Below are 18,154 nucleotides of genomic sequence, written 5' to 3' on the forward strand. Positions count from 1 at the left end.
GGCAGCCTATGATTTGTTATCATTAAACTGTCAACTCTGCCTTGAGTTGGAAATAGATTCACACTACACTTCTTACAGCGTATCACTTTATTTTCTATCAGTCAAAAAAAAAATCTAGAGTCGTTTTAATTGTGTCTGTGCTATTTTTCTATTAACTGTTTCATGCATTTTTCCTGGCCTTTTAATTGCAGTTTAATAGTGGTCATTAACACATTAAGGGGTGTTAGAAGAACATTTGAAGTCCTCTTGACTTCTACCAAAGTTGACACTTCAATGCTAGAGTAATTTCAGCTATTCATTTATTTAATAGTGACCTATGCAAATGTGGAACCATGTCATTTTACAAATTGACTGTAATAATTAACTAGAAAGGCAGAGTAAAATGAAACAGGTTATAATTAGAATATAACTGCTACAGTATTACGTCAGCTAGAATAAAATAATCTCAAATGATTAAATTGGTTTCAATTATTAAGAATCAGTTTAATGTACCCACTGTTCTGATTTTTACATTTCTCTTTTTTGTGTGCATTAGATGTCACCTCATACAATTTATGTATTTTATTCATCTTGGTAAAACAGGCATTACAGAAGTTTAATTAAGTAGTAAAAGACTTCACATTATTCTGCTGAATTCTAAATTAGTTGTAGGAACTCGTCAGAGTGCATGCCTCATACCACTCAGGATCATTTCAATTAGCTGTATCTGTTAAGCCACTCACCAGTCCCCTTACACAGTAAATATATGTAACATGTCACTAACCATCAGAATGTATATTTTAATCACATTATTATCGTAACTTTCCCAACTGCTTCTTGGATACATCATCTTGATATAGCTTTGTTTTTGTTGTTATTGTTTTAAACACATAACAGCCATCTTTCCAAAATCCCAAGAATTTCACACCACATATGTGGTGTTAGGTCCGGCTTCCTGAGCATATAGCAGAGAGCCTCTGCACTCAGAGGGGCCCACACTTCATTCAATGTTCTGCTCTTGCTGTACTGACGTTCTTAAGATTTTTGAACAAGGAGTCTTGCTTCTTTCCTTTTTTACTGAGTGCTACAAATTACGTAGCTAGTCCTGCTGGAAAGTTCTAGTACAGAAGTATAAGAACTTCTTCATCTTTGGCCACAGATTCAACATTTTACTATCATTTACCTCATCATTAGGAACTGACTCTTCCTAACATGCAACTTCAAGAAATTTTGCCACGGGGACAGTGTGACTAAGGAGGACATCTACTTAGCCAGTTTAATTAGCCAACAGCCTTGGTAATCAGTAGAGCTCAAACAGTCACAGCCATGTTTTATCCTAGTACATGGACTGTGTTTTAGTTAGCATCTTCATATCCCAGTACATACATATATTGGTTTCAGTCGTTAGCTTGTTCTTAAAACAAAGAAGCTCTATAACAATGGTGACACAGGCCTGAAAAAATTTGTTTCCAGATGGTACATATCTCCAAATTCTGGAATATCCTTTATCCTATAAGAATCTAAGATGATGCCGGATAGTTATAAATTCACTTTTTAATAAAGATGAACTCTGGTGACCTCAACATATAAAGTCTGAATTTTTATGCAGAAAATGTTTTATTCCATGATGTCATGTTTCTGATATTATGTGTTTTTCTTCTATGGCATCTTCTTTTATTCTGATTGATCTTGGAAGCTTTAGCACTTTGGTAATCCTAGAAGTGCGGTCAGGAAACTTCATGTACTGTGGTCAATTAGGGTACTAGTTAAAAATGCAAATCTCTAATGCATCAGAAGTTAAAGTCTTGTTAATTCTTCTACCTTTTCATGTGTTATTTGTTCTGTTCCTTTAGGCCTTTCTGGGGAGGCTATAATAATGATTTTGTTATGTATGTAGGTATATTATGTACTGCTGCATAACCTGATAGGATATTGAGCATGCACATCTGGCTTCTATGCCTTAAGGAAATCCTCTTCAAATCAAAACTCCAACACAGGAATTGATCAGAATGAAGGTGAAGTCCTCCTGTAACTCAACGTTACTGAAATCTGTTCCATCCTGGAATTCTGAAGAATATTTCCAATGGTTAGAATTTACAGTTTGGAAAATTAAAAAGAAGCCATTGTCCTATCTAGAAAATGGGTAGTGCGATATCTAGACATATACTGTGAAACAGCTTTAAGAATTAAGAGTGCTCCAGAACTGACTGAACAATTCAGAGATTGGATGAACATTAGCATATCCCATGTATGAATTAAAAAATTCATTCTCAAAGCTTTTAATATTGATTTGTAGATCCCCAGTTATGAATCTGGGGATAACCTCAAACACACCCCAAAAGCAAACTGATTCACTGAAGTGATTCACTGAAGTAGTTTCCTAAACACTTAGATCTTATCATCAAATAAATTGACCTCTCTTCACAGGACTTGGAGACCAAAACATTTTTTGCTATCTACACTGTTGTAATTGATCAATCAAATACATTAGTTCAACAATTTTTAACAATAACCCATCCTCACCTTTTAACAATCAAAAATAACTAATCCAACTAGTTTTCTGATTGATCTGACTCATCAGTTTAAGCTGAATATTGAACCAAAAATTCAGTATATTCAGGGCACCATGAGATCAACTGGGTAAAAAGAGGAAATACTTATTCCAAAGAGAGTAGCAATAATTTTTTAAAAACACCATTTAGGATTTGAAAGAATGCCTTGAGCTTGAAAATCACTTCTATTTTTTCCAAATGGAATTAGAGTTCTTTATTATAATATAATTATAATTAATATTGTGCAGTTGTAATAATATAATTATTATTAATTACATTTTCTAAATGTAATTAAAATCCATTGCTTCGAACAAAGGCAATCACTGGATTACAATTATCTGTATTTCTAAAGGAAACAATTAATATGGCAGGTTTCAGTTACATTGTACAAATAGCCAGATACTGTACGTCTTATAACTATTAATTCATATACCTGGAACAATAGTAAACACAGGTAATATATGCGTATTTTATTCTAGGAGGCAGTTTTTCAAGATCTGTCTTTAATTCATTTGTAATTTAGTTGGTGATTAAAAAAATACCATTCATTTAGATTTGTTTCTATATTTATGTGTGACATCTTGTATGACACATATTTAACTTTCCAGAATCATATATATCATAATATATCACAAACAGCATCATTAACATTTCAAATAGGGGTTACTTCTGTATTCATGAGTTAGAAGTTAATAGTAGATTAAATATAATTGCATGTGCATTCTCATAATAGAGCTACAGAGTTGTCAATTAAATGTTATTAATGGGAGGTTAAATTTTCTATGAGTTCAGAGACAATGTCAGATTTCAAATTCCAAGGTTTACACCAATGTCACCCATGTAATTTATTCAAATTTTAAAAAACCTCAGTTTATGCAGCAGTAAAATGGACTGAAAATAGTCTCATTTCTTCCAAAATGATTGGGAAGGTTAAAGACTGTATTCAAGATAAATAATAGAATAAAATATTGTAACTTCTAATTGCTGATAGGTGAATACTTAGTTTTTATTTACATAAACTCTGTTGTAACTGATTTGACCCAAAATTGGGAAATAAGGCAAACTAAGAAATAAGCAGTCTTTTTATACCCTCTCTAGTTTTCACAGCCCCTGACTGTCAATAATTCTCTACTAAGTTGTTAGCTCTTAATGAAGATATTACTATAGAAAAGATGGGTGGAGAGCCAAAAACCCTTATTTCAGATGACTTTCTTTAAATTCCAATTTCCCATTAAGAACTAAAGAAAAAAAAGTACCTTAATAAGCAAATGTAACCTGATGAAAGGTTCAATATTGGTATAATATTATATTCAGAGAAATGGTACAATAACCAAAAACTTGAAAGTAAATATTTAAAATCTTTACTCAATCTCTCCAAATGGCAAAAGGAAAAGTAAATTGTTGACATGCTCTCAGAAACCTTTCTGTCTCAAAGTTCTGACTAAATGACCATCCAGTTCACTACAACCTCACTCACTTTATTATGCAGATTAATAAATGAACTTAATCTTTATGTATTCTCCCTCCTTAGAGTAATTCCCCCTACATGAATTCTCTACAACAAAAGAAATCCAGAGAACTCACCCAGCAAAAGAGAATCCTACTTAAGAACCTTTCCTTAAGGGTAGAGGAGTTGGGGAGGGTTGATTAAGGATAGTACGTAAATAAGATGATCTGTGTGACTATCTTCCTCTTGGCTGATAAATGTTCTATAGCTCCACAGACCACTCTCTTGGTATTTATTGATCATTCAATTGTTTCTTGTATCTATACTTTCTACCACCATTTCTTTTATTGATGCTGCATAAATGAGCTTGTCTGCTGCCTCCTAGCCCTTTCAACAAAACCTGGGTCTGGAATGTAGACGTGCTCCACCATCTCTGTCCTGGTAACATGTGGGGCATATGTTCACTAAGCAAGTACTCTCCCTGCCACTGACTGCCAAGTGAAGCAAAAATGGCACTACCAAATATTTGGATACTTTTCAATTACCAAGTACTTGTGTAATCTTGCGGGAGTCACTAAATTTGCACCTCCTTTGCTGGGGGACACAAAATACCAAAGGGTGAATGGCTGAACAGTAACCATGATGTACCTGGTACTGACCGGCAATAGAGAGCAAATAGGGCCCTAATCTGAGCCTGACCCTGTGGTTGGGATGCTGCTCTCTGGAAGGGAAATAAGAAACCCACTTACTGCGATTCACCAGGACCTCATGATGAATATTTCAACTTCATCAGGCAGAAATATACCTGCCCTAGTTCTGGTCTTGAGTTTCCTTATTTTATCTTTTACTGCCATGATAGCTTCTTACTTTTCTCATGTGAAGGAACTTCACCAATAGAATTCAGCAATTCTTTCTGGTGGTGAGGGAGTCTATGATTTTTCCAGGAACTCCCTCAGAAATATGATTCAGAGGAAAAGGACAGTTTATTACTCAGCAATAACAGTAGCTGGAGTATCAGCATTCCCATAGGGTGATGGGAAGGGAGTCTGATGATTCTGCACATGCATTTGGGAGCCTTACAGGAGAGGAATCCTGAGCCAGGGAGCCCAAACCCCTTTATGATGGGAAGTAGCACGACTGACTTGGCCCCAGAGGGATGGAGACATTATTTTTATAGTAATGAACTGTAAACAAGCCTGCAGGTTGCTCCAGAGGGAGACGTTATCCCTATCTGCCCAAGGTTGTTCATTTTACACACATTCTTGGAAGGATTGTCCATAACAATTATAGTCAGTGCTTTTATTCACAGGACATACCCAAAACAAAGGAGACCCATGAAGGATATTCTCACAACTCTGTTATTTTCTTCTTTGATATATTAATATTAGTCCTACTTCCTCTCATTTTTCATACTTATTAATTCCATCATTGTTATGTTTTCTCAGCACTTACTTTTGAAATGATGATAACTTTTTTAAAGCAAGAAACAGAAATTACTACATATGGATTTACATAAAACTAGAATATCTTGATTATAAAGTACATATGTGTATATAACATTGTATATATACAATATTATGTGCATAGTGCATACTAAGCACATAAAATGAGCAACAAACATTGCCTCATTTGTTTACATGGTGTAAAAATAATTTCTTTAGTATTGATGGTCCTCATCTATCATGCCTCATGTAAAGACATTATATAAACTAAGAAAATAAAGTGAAAATACTCCCCATAAAGAAACATTGAAAGTATTATAATGGTTTTTTTCCCCTGATGATTATGGTAGACAAAAATGACAAGAAATCTAGTTTATATGGTTATATATTTTCACATCAAGAAGTTTATCATGAAGTTTTCAATTAAAACATGTATGTAGCTAGAATTAATTTTTAAAATGATATAGAAACATGCCTATAATAGTGTTGTGTATCTCCTGTGATGTAGTTGTGACATTATGCTCCATTATGAGATTTCTACAAAAGATAGGTAGAAATGAAAAAACATAATGGCTATAACGGCATTTGATAGGCCAAGAATGTTGCTGTTAGAGATGAAGTTGAAAAACAGATCCTCTTTAAAGGAGCTATTTCTCAGGTATAATCTGATATAATAAATAAAAAAGGATGTAGCCATGTCTAGTGAGCTGAACAGCAGAAACTTGGGCAGGTTTGATTTTGGTGCCCTAAATCCCTGCTTGTTATTTTCCTTCCTAAATCATATTCATCTACTTAATTGCCCATGTAATTAAAAGAATCACAATGTGCCAGAATGAAATGCAGCTTTAAGTGATTAAATAAATAAAATAATTTATATTGTTAAATTTTATAAACAAAACAAAATAATAAAAAAGGAAATGCATTTCTAGTATACAATTAACTGGAATTTCTAGTAGCAAACAACTCAGGTTTGCTGAGTGTTTTTTCTGAAATAAACAAGTTCTTGCCGCTCTTTTTGATCAGCTTTGTCTAAATAAAAGAAGTGACTTGTATGTTTTGGGCAAAACTATTTTGGGTACATAACCATCACAACCAGAAAAAAGTTTGCAGATTTGAAGGAATAATTTTCTGGTTAGGTCATTCTGCCCCGAAGAAAGGCACTGAGAATACTTTAAGTATTTAACAGGAAGAACAAACTTACATTTTAAAATAAAATGACAAATATTTATTGACTGTTTATTACGCTTTTTCTATATAGATGAGTTCCATAGAATTTAAATAGTACTCTTAGATCTCTTCATCAGTTCTAGATACCAGCTAATGTGGAAGCCAAAGGGAAATACAGGGCCACAGTAGGAGAATAAAAAGTACTGGCTTGAGTAAATTAATACTCAGGAGTGGCTATAAAACAATAGGCTTTTTGGATTCAGGCAAGTTGTAAACCAGACTTTAAGCATCCTAATAATTATTTAAATACATGTCAACATTTCTTTCACTATTGAAACATACTGTTTTGTTGTTTGTTGGTTTAAGATTAGGAATTTTGGCTAGTTTAATTTATATGGTTTATAACTTAAGAAAAAAAACTTTAAAGATCAACTTTATTGAGATACCGGTTGCATATAACAAAATGCACCTATTTTAAGTGCATTACAATTTCATACATTTTGATAAATGTACACACTCATATACACACCACTACAAGCAAAGTATGGAACCTTTCTGTCACTCCAAAAAAGTTTCTACATGCCCTTTTGCAGTCACTTTCCTTGAACCCCTAGCTCCAGGCAACCACTAATCTACTTTCAGTCACTATAGATTATTTTGCTTGTTCTAGAATTTTACATCAGTGAAATCATGTTATATGCATTCTTTTGCTCAGCATTATGTATTTTTAGATTTCTCCAACTTGATGGGTTAACCAGTACTTAAACATTTATTTTAATCCCTAAGTGGTAGTCCATTGTATGAATTGTAGGAATATGCCAACATATTCTTCATACATAAAACTTATGTTTTAAATTCTTTAGTGTAAATATCTAAAAATGGAATTGCTGAGTTATGTGATGTGCATATATTTAACTTTGCAAGAAAGTGTCAAGGAGTTTTCTAAAGTGCCATTTTATACTGGCATAAGCTGTATATGTAAGTTCTCATTGTTCTCCATCCTTGCCAATACTTGAGATTGTCAGTGTGTTTTAATTTATGAATGTGAGGAGGTATCTTGATGTGATTTAATTCGCATTTCTCAGATGACTAAAGGTGATGAGCAACTTTCCAAGTGCTTATTGGCCTTTGATATCCTTTCTTTTGTGAAGCATCTGTTCAAATATTTGCCTGTTTTTAATTTAACTGGAATTTTGGTCTTTTCATTATTGGGTTGTAAGGGACTTTTTTAAAAAGATGTATTCTGGACACAAACTTTTTGTCAGATATATGTATTAGAAATATACTGTACCAGTCTGTGGGTTGCCTTTCATTTTCGTAAGTTTCTTGTAAACAGCAGACATTTTTATATTTTGTGAATTCCAATTTATTATTTTTCTATGCTATACATAAGATATGTCTATCCAAATATCAAGATTTTCTTTCATATTTATCCTAGAGTTTAATAGTTTTAGCTGTTGTGTTTAGGTCTCTAATTCATAGCAAATTAATGTTTTATTTAGTATAAGCTATGGGTTGAGATATTTGTATATCTATATAGATATCCATTTACTTTATCAAAATTTGTTGTAAATACTCATTGAGTTAATTTGACAACTTTTTCAACCATCAGTTGCCCAGATAGGTGTGCCACTGCTTCTAAGCTGTCTGTTCTTTTGAGATGAATTATTACATGTTTATCCTTACAGTTAACACACTGTTTCATTTTCAGTAGCTCCACTTTAAAAACAGCTTTTTGCTATATAAGATTCTTTATTTTTCCTAATAAATTTGAAATAAGGTTGTCAAATACTACAAAAAAGCCTACCAGGATTATGATTAGAATTACATTGAATTTATGGAACAGTTTAGGGAGAATTCCCATCCTAATTGTATTGAGTCTTTTAATTCATAAACATGATATAACAATCTTTTTAGTAAGATTTTTTTATCTCAGTAATCTTTTATAACTATCAATGTACAGTTCTTGTAAATATTTTGAAATATTTATAATTAATGTTTTATATTTTTGGTGTTATTATAAATGGTATTTTTGAGATTCATTTTTCTGTTTATGCAGTAAATAGAAATACAGTTGACTTCTATATATGGATTTTGCATCCCATAACCTTGATAAATTTGCTTTTTAGTTATTGTTTTTTTCCCTAGATTATTTGATTGTAGAAAGTAAATTACAATGTAATCTATGAATAAAGATAGTTTTGCTTCTTCTTTTAGATATTTATGCCTTGTGTCTTTTTTGCACCTTATTTCACTGGCAAGAATCCCTCATACCAGGTTGAGGTAAGAGTAGCTAACTTTACTTTGTTCTTAATTTTAAGAAAATATTATGTGTTTTACAATTAATTGTAACAATAACTATAGGTTTTCAGTAGATACTCATATCAGTTTTAAAGAGTTATTTTTTATTCCTAGTAATTTCTTAATCAGTGGGTGTTAAACATTATCTAATACATTTTCTGCAACTATTTTGATTATGGCTTTTCTCCTTCATTTTGTTAATATGGTGAATTTCATTGTTACTATGTGAATTTTATTCACATGCCTGGAATAAACCTCACTTGATCATAATGTATATTTATTTTACCATAATGCTGGATTCAACTGGCTAATATTTTGTTAAGGATTTTGGCATCTGTATAGGAACTGTAGGTCTTTAATTTTTTTTTTCTTTTTTACTTTGTTTTGCTTTGGTTTTGGTCTGATTTTACTACCAGGGTAATAGGGGAAAATGTCTTATATAAAATGGACCAGTAAACCCTTTTGGACATGCCGTTTTTTAGTGACATTTTAAATTGTGAATTCCATTTATTTAGTAGATATAAAACTGTTCTGATTTTTTAATGCTTCTATTTCAGTTTGTGTCTTAGGAAGAATTTGTCCGTTGGTTATAACTTGCCAAATTTCTTGGTGTAAATTTGTTCATAATATTACCTGTTATCCTTATAATTTGTGTAGTATCTGTAGTGATACGTTCTATCACATTTCTAATATGATCCACTGTGTTTTCTATCTTTTGTTCTTAATGGGTCTAACTATATGTGCATAAATTTTATGGACTGTTTTAAAACCCAGCTTTAGTATAGCTGATGTTCTCTGTTGTTTCCTTTTTAAATTTTTATTGGTTTCCACTCATTTTTATTTCTACTTCTTGTATTTACCTTGAGTTTAATTTACTGTCTTTCCCCTAGCTTCTTAATATGGAAATTTAAACATCTCCTGATTATTAACATATAAATTTTCTCTCGATTATTTAGAGATGTGTTATTTAATTTGATAACATTGGGGGATTTTCCAGGAATATTTTTATAGCCTAATATCAAAATTGACATCATGTCTGTCCTGTTTTTGGTTACACATTCCATCTCTAGTACAGCGTTGGAAAATTATAAAAGGGTATGAATTTCAGGAAGTGGAGATCACTGGGGGCTATCTTTGTGGCTGGCTACCACAGGTGCATACATATTTAGCACAGTGTTTTCAGGATGAATTGACCATTTGTGATTATATAAAATCTCTACGTCTGAAAATATTTCTTATTCTGAATTGCACTTACATTAACATGGACATTCTAGCTCTCTTATGACTAGTGTTTTCATGTTATGTGTTTTTACATACTTTCCACTTAAAATATCTGTGCTGTATTTAAATAGAAATTTTTTATGGACATCATAAAATTGGGTCTTAATTTTTAATTGAGTTTGTTTAGACCATTTAAATTAATGTAATTATCAATGTGATTGAACTTAATGCTACGATGTTGTTACTTGTTTTCTATAGTTCCTACTGCTCTTTGCTCATTGTTTTCATCATTTCTTGCCTTCTAATTGATTGACTATTTTCAATGTTCAATTTTATCTCCACTATTGCCTTTTACTTAGTGTATCTTCAAATATTTTATACCACTTAACATATAATGTAAAAATCTTTCTATTCCCCTCTCCTCTTTTTTGTGCTATTGCTGTCATATGTTTTACATCCCTATATGTTATTAATCTCAGGTACATTGATTGTTTTTTGCTATAAACAGTCAATTATCTTTTAAAGTAATTTAAAATGAGAGAAAATGTATGTTTTTGTTTTCCCAATACATTTACTGTTTCCGGTATTCTCCATACTCTTAGTGTGGATCCAAATTTCCATTTAGATCATTTACAGATGCAAGTTTTCATTTGAATCATAGTCCTTCAGTCTAAACAACTTTATTTATCTTTTTTGGTAGTGCATGTCCTTTTCTAATGGTTCCATCATCTATGTGAATTCTGGGTCTTTTTAAAAAAATGGCTTTTATCTTTAATATTGGCCATACTTTCTTGCTTCCTCACATATCTAGTAATTTTTTATTGGATGCTAGACATTATAATTGCTATATTGTTGAGTTCCTTAATACTTTGTTTTCTTTAAAGAGTATTGAATATTATTTTGAAAAATAGTCATCTTGTCAAATCAGCTTGATTATTTAGGTTAATTTTTAAGTTTTTTAATGGCAGGTATAATATAGTTTTTAACTCTATTCTAGTGCTAGTTTAGCCTTGCCCGTCTGAGGTATCCAGCAAAATCCTGAATGTTCACTGAGGTCTCTCCATTTTGTCTAGTTAAAACTTAAACATATCCCAACCCTGTGTGAGCTCTTAGAATTATTTAGTTCACAATTCCTGATAGTAGTTCTTTTTCTAATACTTCTTTGCCCAGCCTCAAGACATTTCACAGTAGCACATGGGCACCTTAGAATTCAGAAAAAGAAAATAAAAAGACTTCCAGGAAAATTTATAAAACCACTTATTTGCATATCTCCCTCTTCCCTGATATTTTGCCCCATAAATTCCAGCCAATTCCAGCCGAACTTTCTTCTTCATCTCTTTAACTTTGCAATGCTGCTATGATCTGCTCAGGTTCCCCTTCCAGATTTTGCCTTTAAATAGAAAGTCAGGAAAATTATAGAATGTATCCCATTTTTCTTGTTTCAGTGATCGCAGCCCTGGGCTCCCAGTGGTCTAATGTCTGAAAACAGTTATTTTGTTATGTTTTGTTAATTTTTCTGGCTATTTACAACAGGAAGTCATGTCTCATCTATGTACTTCTCATGGCCAGTAAGAGTTCTCTTTACTTTTAAATTTTGGCCAGATTTTAAGTTCAGTGGACATAAATTATGCAGAATATTAACTAGTAGTTATATTTTGCAATATTCCCTTTTGGGGAAACCTAAACAACCACAGTTGAAAAGCAAATGGTGGATGAGATGACTTTATTAGCTAATCTGTGTTATATGCATCATGCTGCATCTGCATGGAAGTAACATTATCCTCAGTGAATGTAATTCACTGAATTTATAAAAATACTCTTTTGAGATTTCCATATTATCAACCAACCGAAAAATGGTGATGGGGTATTCCATTAAAGTTTAAATACAACTTTTATTCAGGAAAACCATTAATGGACTATTTATAACATAGTAACTCCAGTCCTTTATACTATGACAAATTTAATAAAGAAAAGAAACAGAAGCAAGAGTGCAGAAAAATAGAAAGAGAAGACATAATAACTCCTAAATAAGATTATAGAAATGATAAAATATATGATGAATATGGGACAAAGAGAGGAGAAGAATTTTTAAAAGCAAAAGAAAAAAAATTAGGGAACACTTTAACCAAGATATTCAGTAGTGAATTACTTAACTACAAAATTCTATCCATTCCATTTGTGAAACACCCACATGGTGTGACTTGAAGCTCCCTATAGAGAGAGGTGAGAGGAGACAGCAGGTTCGTAGGAAGGAAGGCAGGTCAGCCTTAGCAGAAAGAACATGAGTGAAGCATGAAAGTAAGAAAGTGCAAGGTAAGTTCTTGGAATGAAAATAAAACCAGTTTGGCTGCAATGAGGGGGAGTACTATAAAATAAGACTGGAAAAGATGAGATAAATTGGGGCCAGATTATATAGGCCTTTGAATGCCAGGCTGAGGATTTGCTGTTCTTTTTGGTTAAAAATGGGGAGTCACTGAAGGTTTTTGAGTAGGGGAGTGAACTGACCTTTGGGTCAATTACTCTGGCTGCAATGTGTAAAGTAGATTGGAAGAGGAAGAGAATAAAAGTGAAGAGACACCCTGGGAGGCTATTGAATTAGATCAGGTGACAAGTAATGAGAACCTGAACTATGGGAGTAGCAGTAGGACTGGAAAGAAAAGGATGAATTCAAGATATCTTTCATGGGTCAAATCTATGGGGCTTAGTAACTAATGAGATCTGAGAGAACTGTTAAAAAAGATTCTGAGATTTTTAAGCCTGAGTTACTGAGTAAGTGATGAAGTAGGGAAATAAGGAGAGAAAGCAGATTTGAGTAGTTGTAGATATGTGTGTCGGGGATATTGGTGGTGGTATTTTTCGTGGTGGGAGGTTTGATTTTGATTTGCTACCCTGATCCGTAGTGGAAGTAAGCAGTTTTCAGAAAAAGAAATTGAATAATTTAATTCTAGTGTTAGAAGGACTGTACTTAACTTATAGTTGGCACTCAATAAATGTTGACTGAACCAATCCTAATTAATTTCAGTGAACATTTTTCACTCATTCATTCAACAGATATTTATGGAACAATGACTTTATGCCAGGCACTGGCCTAGATAATGGGAGATATCATGGTTTTCAAAGAAATAGTAATCTCCTTTATGGAAAACATAAAGTCTGGTGGGAAAGATACAATTAAATGAGCATTTACAACAAACATACATATTTTAGTTAAAGTACCACTTGATATGCAAGACGGTAGCAGGGACCCTTCCAAGTGTAGGGTGCTCAAGGAATGTTTCTCAAGTAAGTTTCTGACCCAGCTACAAGGCTGAGTAGGAATTAGCGAGGTGAAAAGGGGTGGGAAGGAGTCCAGGCAGAGGGAACCTTAATTCAAAAGGCCAGAGGTGGTAAAGTTCGAACCTTCTGAGGAACTGAAAGAAGTTCATTATGGTTGAGTCATAGAGTATGAATAAAGAAAGATAGAGAATTAGGTATGGACCATTTCAAGAATGATCTGGTCCACCTTTTCAAGGATTTTGCCTTATGAACAGTGGGAATTCAGTGAAGGGTTTTAGCAGAGAAATAGCATGATCATATTTGCATTTTTTAAAGACTTATTAACTATCCACTCTGAGCAAGAGTATTTACTGTTCCCTTAGGGATCCACATATAAGTAAATAGAAGCAATGAAATAAGACCTACAATAGCTTACAATGCTATTTACTTTAGCCTATATTCATTAGATATAGGAACACAGCTAAGAGGACTGATTTTGTCAAAAAGAAGGGAAGTATTAGAGTAGACTTAAGAAAGGCCATTTTGAGCTGGGCCTAGACAGTTAAAAATAGGCCCCTTAAATAAATAGTTTAAGTAAATGCCCAAGTAAAATTTCATTTACAACCTTCAGGATCTCTCATTTGTGTCCAAGTACTTCTGTCACCAATTTTCTGCCATATTGTTCATTTTTAAAGTTTGTATTTAATGTTGTAAATTTGTGTAAAGTATAAAAGTATTTGAATATGTGTAAGAAAAGCTACCTTATGCAATCACCAATGTACTCAAGTCACAACTACTTGCCAAGTAGTGAAAAAAGTTTTTCAATATGTTAACAATTGGTTTACTTCTTTCAGGAAGTATATACTTTCTGACCATTAGCACCAGAAGTAAACTTGATTCTCTGCCTTGTCCATCTGTCCCCTGGGAATTTGGCTCACTCCTCTGCCTTTCCCCAACTCCTGACAATTAAGCTATATCCATGTGTCTTCAAATCAGTGGAATTACTCAGTGGAACATCCCACTTCCAGACTTGGCCTAGTGAAGTTCCCACAAGAATGTCCACATTTTTCTGTCTTCACTCATTGGTATGCAAAATGCAAATGAGTCAACAGAGGACTCCATAGAGGCCACAAGGAATGATAGGTCCACGAAAACAGAAGGAATTTGGGTGACTGAGTCACAGCTTGGAAGACAGCTGTCTCTAAGAGTGACTCAACCCATTATTAGAGAGAATTTATTGAGAATTTGAATTTAGAGAGAAATTATTTCATTAGATTCAAGCCCCTAAAATCAGGAGTTGTTTGAGAGTTGAAAATTGGGTTCAGGTCACTGAAATTTGGGAGTTATCACAGCTAGTGTTAATTACCTTGGCTAGTACAATCTTATATTATTTCTTCAGTGCTTCTAGGAATTTGAGTGCTGCTCCAGGCCTTTGGTCTCTGGTATGAGACTTTATTGCTTGAACTCCCTGAGATTACCTCCCCAACTAAAGATACATTATCTACCCTTTTATATAGTCAGTGAGTATAGTATCAGTGCTGATTCTTAGGAACTTTGGCTAAATCTTAGAGGACTCAAACAAGTTTGTTATGTCATTTGTTAATTAGTCTAACTAATATTTATTGAACAGATATTAAATCAAGTGATATATACTTTCTGCCTTGGTACGCCAGACAATAGGTTATGTGATGGGTAGTTTTCACCTTGGTTGTTCTTATAGCAAATAATAATACCAGGAAATCAAAAGGAATATCTCTTACAACAAAGTAGGCTAATCTTGACATAAAACACTGTACTACTTTTTATAGCCACAAACATTATCTGGTGAAAAACACTTATTAAAGAGACACTTAACCAGTTTTACCTGGTTACAGATAGATGTGGGACCAGAATTAGCGTTAGCTATCATAGCTCTTTCTCAAATAACTAGGCATATTGTTAAGAAAATTAAAATTTTGAATGTACAAGATAATTCTTTTCTAGACATAAGTTTTCAGAGAATATCCCACTTTGCATTTAGATCCAATAAGACCTAAAATCCTGCCCAGGGTCTTCATCATTCTCCCATTCGGCATCATGTATGGTTAACTCATGCAGGCCTGAGTTGGAAGCCCTGTTTGATGCCTACTGACTCTTTGACAGACCCTGGGCAATTTACATAACTTAACTCAGCCTCATGAAATAATAGTACCGTATGCTTTTGCCCTTGCTCCCCTGCAGTTCTTTTTTCAACACAGCAGCCAGACTGATCCCATTAAGAAATTGAACTCAGATCATTTTAAGACTTTGCTCAAAACTCACCAGTGGCTTTTCATCTCACAAAGAACAAAAGTCGGTCTTCATAATGGTCTGCATGGCTATCTGTGATTGGGTAAATGTCTGACCTCATTTTCTATTCCTCTCCTTGTTCACTCTGTTCCAGCCCACCAGCCTTCTTGGTAGGTTTAAAAATTGTCTGGTGAAAAACAGGGTGTAAAAACATGTCTGGTTTGTATCTCCTCAGTACTGTTATTATTTTTGATAATACCCTGAGAGTTTCCATAATCTTCAGAATAAACTCATAATAATAATAATTATAATTATCATTTTATTATGTATATCATGTACCAACATGATGTCATTCAATCTTCATGAACACCCTAAGAGATGGTAATAATACCTAGTGGTTTTGTGGTGCTATCTGGAATCACACTGAGTAGGTTCACATTTTCCTTCCACCAGCTATTGACTTTGGCCAAGTTACTTAATCTCGCTGTGTCTCAGTTTCCTCATATATAAAATGAAATTAAAATAGTAGCTTCTACCTAATAGAGATGTCATGAATTAGTGTTTGTAAAGTAGCTAGAAGAAGGTTGAGCACATAGCATAAGAGTTGCTAAGTATTTAAATAAATATGAATTCTTATTTTTGTGCCTCAGTTTTATTATCTGTAAAATGGGGATAACTATAGAACTTATCTCACAGAATTTTGTGGGAATTAAATGAGATCACACGTGCCAATTATAAAACAGTGTCTGGCCCATGGTAAGCTCTCAATAAATGTTAGCTCTTAATGTTTTTATCATCATAAAGACATGGAGGCTTAGACAGATGAACTAAAATGTGCAAGGTCACACAACTTGTAAAAAGCTGAATTGTGCCTTTGTCCAAGACAATGCATTCAAAGTGGCATTCTTACCCACAACCATGAAGGATTATAAGCATATTTTGTTTGTGAGTCCCCGTCATTCAAGTGAGGAATAAAAATTTTGAGTTTCTTTTTCTTTACATATGATGATGGATGTTTTTGTTGTGTAGTAAGTTTAAAAAAAATACATCTATGTTGTTATGGTTTCCTCTTCTCAAGGTGTTAATGTAGCCTTATTTCCAATCTAGGTTGTAGCTATTTAGATGAAGGAGAGGCATGAGCTCCCTGGAAGCTGGTGGAGATTGGAGATGACCAAATCTCAATTTCTCCTCACATGGAATGTTTTCCTCTACCTTTACCATGACTTCATTCTCAGTTTCCAAACTGCATCACAAAGCACAGGAGTTCTTGCTGGAATGGAGGAGGGTGGCGGTCATGAGACAGTCTTACAGACCACATCCGGGAATACTGATCCATGTGGATGTAGCCAAAACTGTCATACTGATCTCAGGGCTGCAGAGACCTCCCATCCCCTCCTTTTTGGGTTTTTCTTTCTTTTGAGTTTGTGAAGTTCATTTGTGATAGAAGTTAGAGAAATTGTAATATCAATAAGCTGGGTCCCTTCCAGATCATTAACTCTGTGTTTCTCACCCTTCATTTGTTCACCTGCAAAACCCAATAATCAGCTACATCCCGAAAGAAACAGTTATTGCAGAGCAGCTTTGGGTAAGCAAAGGCAGCCAAGTATATGTTTCTGAATGTTTTCATAGGGAAACATCTGCAAAGTGTTTGTGCAGTAGGAATAACACAAGGGTTTACATAACAATTGTGTAGCTTATTTTCTTTTTTGGCAACGAGGAAACACCCATGCAGCAGATTTAAAAATATTTGTGTATTTCTGCTACATTTTCATTGGCAGTGGACAGACAACCACAGTAACTGGGATCAATCAACATTCTATTTTCCAGCTGTTTCACAAAATGTGTAACCAGTCACAAAAATGTATTTGGATCCACCCATACGCATTCCTAACTTTTCCCTTCTGTCTCCTGAAGCAGTCTGCTGGAAAAACTGGTCATATTTTGGATATCCAAATTAAAAATCATTTAAATGGAATGGTGTCTTATTTTATAAAACAAACCTCATAAAAGCAAAAGCAGTATTAAATTCAGAGAAAAAGGAGGCAGTCCTAAGGAATATGTATCTAAAGCAAGCATATGATTTACTAGTAGTATCATGTACTAAACAATTCTGAAAGAGCTGTAAAGTCCTTGTCAGAAACAGAAAATGGAAGAGTCCTCAGTTCAACTCTAAACTGAGGCTAAATGATGTCCTTAGCAAGTAGGAACTCTGTGTACATAAGGAACAGTCATGAGACTAGAAGACGGAAACATGGCTACTTCTCATAATTCTTTGTTTCCCTGTATAAAAAATAAGCATGCATACATAGGGGAAAGTGGAGTAGAGAGATGTGTGGAAGCAGTCACTATAACCGAGAAGCTCATCATTCTAAACCACGTATTCCCAGGTAAAGTGTCTGTGATCGGGTCAATGCTGTGATGCGTGAGATCTGGGGATAGTCCGGTAGAAACACTGTTCAAGGTGCCAGGCCCAAATATTACTGCATCAAACTGAAGTAAATGCCATTTAAGTTGGATTTTTT

The 18,154-nt window shown here is 33.8% G+C and overlaps 1 long non-coding RNA gene across 1 annotated transcript; it reads right to left on the bottom strand.

Annotated features, from left to right (window-relative positions):
- Positions 1-458: 458 nt before the first annotated feature.
- Positions 459-16,814, bottom strand: LOC140697363 (uncharacterized). The gene is made up of 3 exons (XR_012074323.1): positions 16,543-16,814; positions 15,666-15,819; positions 459-2,046 (listed from the first exon to the last, which is right to left on the bottom strand). It is a non-coding gene; the product is annotated as an uncharacterized lncRNA (long non-coding RNA).
- Between the last annotated feature and the right edge of the window lie 1,340 nt (positions 16,815-18,154).

The sequence above is a fragment of the Vicugna pacos genome, chromosome 7 (genome assembly GCF_048564905.1).
Source record: "Vicugna pacos chromosome 7, VicPac4, whole genome shotgun sequence".
Lineage (NCBI taxonomy): Eukaryota > Metazoa > Chordata > Mammalia > Artiodactyla > Camelidae > Vicugna > Vicugna pacos.